This window comes from Marmota monax, unplaced genomic scaffold, assembly GCF_021218885.2.
Source record: "Marmota monax isolate L192 unplaced genomic scaffold, Marmota_monax_Labrador192_F-V1.1 WCK01_AAM20220418_F8-fsc00013, whole genome shotgun sequence".
In the NCBI taxonomy this organism is placed as follows: Eukaryota; Metazoa; Chordata; class Mammalia; order Rodentia; family Sciuridae; genus Marmota; species Marmota monax.
The window spans coordinates 23721957-23725022 of NW_026692202.1; the positions used below are offsets into that span (position 1 = coordinate 23721957).

The 3066-nt window shown below is 39.0% G+C and overlaps 1 long non-coding RNA gene across 1 annotated transcript; it reads right to left on the bottom strand.

Moving 5' to 3' along the window:
• Positions 1 to 918: 918 nt before the first annotated feature.
• Positions 919 to 2256, bottom strand: LOC124084972 (uncharacterized). The gene is made up of 3 exons (XR_006849308.2): positions 1956 to 2256; positions 1342 to 1608; positions 919 to 1247 (listed from the first exon to the last, which is right to left on the bottom strand). It is a non-coding gene; the product is annotated as an uncharacterized LOC124084972 (long non-coding RNA).
• Between the last annotated feature and the right edge of the window lie 810 nt (positions 2257 to 3066).

Consider the following 3066-nt stretch of genomic DNA (forward strand, 5'->3'; position numbering starts at 1 on the left):
TTGAGGACAAAGCCAAGTGAAACCTAAAGTAGAAGAGGACACACACACACACACACACACACAATCATGCATGAGATAGGTAAACTAAAATGGACCCACGGGGAGGGAGACTTGGCAAATGGAGACCTCTGAAAACATGCAAGTTATGTGGAGCTTGGTTTTTTGGTTAAAAATAAATAGAACATTCAATGTGTGCTTCTAATAGATCGGATGTAATATTCAAATGTCACCCAACTGAGGAACTTATGCAATATGTCCAGAAGTAGTTCAGGGCTAGACTGTTGGACCAAAGAGGAATATTCTGACCTCCAAGTGTAGGGTGGTTGCCATGGGATTGGGTTGCCAAGAGACATAATCTCCAAGAAAGTTTGTAAACATTTTCTGAATCAGCAAAATCTAACAATGGCTCACCTGCTTATGATCCTATCCCGAACCCCTGAAAAATCATCACCTTCAAAAGTGCTTTTCCTTCAGAACCTATTCACCTTCCAGAAGGCCCCACCTCTTACTATTATTACCTCGTGTTTTAGGATTTCAAAATATGAATTTAGGGAGAACACAAACATTTGAACAATATATGTGTGTTATATAACATAAATATGTATTTACAAATGTATAAATTTATAAACATGATACATTTATATATTATATGGAACATATGAAATGGAGAATATTTGATGAAAGGAAAAGGTAGAGGTGAAAATAATTTATAACACATATCTACCTAGGTAAAAAGGAAAACCTGAAAATTCAATACTGAAGACAGCTCTAAATTCATGAGAGTCTGTGTCCTGGAAAAAACAATTATTCGTTCATAACCCACTTGAATCAAAGTGTGAAATATGATATATCAAGAACTATGTAATGTTTTGAACAATCAACAATAAAAATTAAAACAAAACAAAACAATTATTCATCTTGTTCATTTGTGAAATTAATTAATTAATTAAAGGAACAAAACTGTTTGAAGGATGAAGGTAATTCAGGGGATGCAATTCAGTAGGCAGTAAGAACACAGGTCAGAGTAACAGAGACAAAGCCTGAATCTTTGTTCTGCCACTAACTTGATCTCACCTATAAAGTGGGTTTAAACAGTGCCTCCAGGATTATTACAACTGTGAAATGAGGCCACATGTGAGAAGAGCTTAGAATGGTGACTGTCACAGAGTAAATGCTCATCACAGGACAGCAGCTGTTATTTTTGGTTATGCGTGATATTTGCAACAACGGCATGGCCGGCTTCCATTCTGTGGAGAAAAGATAAAATTTCAAATGTAGACCTTTGATTTTTGAGCCCCAAAATAAATAATTTTGGTACTCTGTGCAGGTCAATGGACTTACCTGTGCTCCTTTTTGTGAAAAAGCATCAGTCATCCAATCCTCATGACAACAAATTCTGCTTTAATTCCAGAGTCACATAAAAAGTAGAGTCAAGAATGGCCCATTTCAAGGGAGAATTGCCTCAGAATTTGAATGAGTTTTGCCTCAGGCTTTCTGTGAAGCTAGAATATCTCCCAGGAGAGGCTGATGCTGCTGTTCTCTGCCACACATGTTTTACTGGGTTGTTTTTTCTGTACCTGGAAGCATTTTCTAGAACTGAGTTGTTTCCTTCTCATAAAATAAAATAAAAATAATATAAAAACTGGCTGATCAGTTCTTTAAAGGAACTAAAGTAAAACATAATGAATAAAATAAATCTCCAGGCAAAAGCATTCCTAACTATAAAAGGAATGGGGGAGGTCTCATGTCAAGGCTCCTTTTTCCTTTGTTGAGAACAACGGTGGCCCTGTGAAAGTCTGGATTCAAACATGGAGCAGTGCTCTCCCAGGCTTTCCAATTGAGCAACTGCCTTATCTCTGGGAAGGACATGACTAAGCAGCAAGTCTACAATCCATTCACTTTATTAAGGTGTCAGAGTTGCCCCAGTGCAAATAGTAAGGAAGGTGGTGACTTACCTTCATTTCTTTGTCAAGATGTTAATGATGAGTCTTCTGCCAAGCAAAGTAAGGAAATAGCTAGTGGGGAAGTCCTGAGGAGAAACGTTGAGCTGTGTGCACCAGGTTGCCTTGGACTGCTTCTGGGAAACAAATCTAGGATCTGTGAATGTCTGGAGCAAGTCTCTCTGTCACAGTCCAGTAAGCTACATAACTAGCCAAGAATAAAATGGAGCGATTTCATAAACAGTGTTCTGTTAAGTGATTTGAGCTGCACATATGACTTTGATATCTCCTGTGTGCCTCTGGACTAGAGTGGATCAATATTTCCAGAGAGGGCCTGGACAGCTGAGCTGATAGTGCTACTCTGGTTCCCATGCTTCTCTAGTCCTTGTGTCCTTGAAATTATTAGTAAAGCTTGCCACTGGGTACGATCTCTGATTTACACCAGTCTGATTTGAATCCCCATCCTGGTGACCTGTCCAGAGTCTGGTGAAGGAGGAGAGAAGAATTAGTTCAGGTTTCAAATGGAAGGTACCAGGCTGGGTGGGGAACTGTCTGCCTTCTGAAGAAGATCCATGAACTGAAGACAAGTACCCCTTTTGAATCCTTTGCATGTCATTCTATTTCATTGCCCTTGATTTCTTACAGATGCAAAATAAATTGCCATAAATTATTCTTGGAATTTCCTCAAAGGATGCTGCTAAGCCCATAACATAAGATGTTATGGACAAGGCTCTATGGGAAATGACTAAACAGACTCCATTTTACCCTGAGACTCCATATCATGTAAGAAATGCTTCTCCTGTGGGAAAGCCCCACCTCTGTACCCATTAATAGTTACCTAGCATATCATTCTTGGCAACACAAAATAGCAATTATTATACAGTGTAAAATTGTTCTCTTTGGTTTCCATTTTTCTTGGGCAATGTACCTTGTCAGAGATTGACTGTCTAGATGTTAGTAACCATTCTCTAACATGTACTGAACTAGGGTCATTTTGACCCCCTTCCCTTTTGCTTGCTGTTATGCCAACCTGGAAAGTCCCATGGGAAATACCAATGTACTCATTGCATTGTCTCGCTAACTGCCCAAGTCAGCTTCTGTACCTGATTGCTTGTAGCTATGTCAA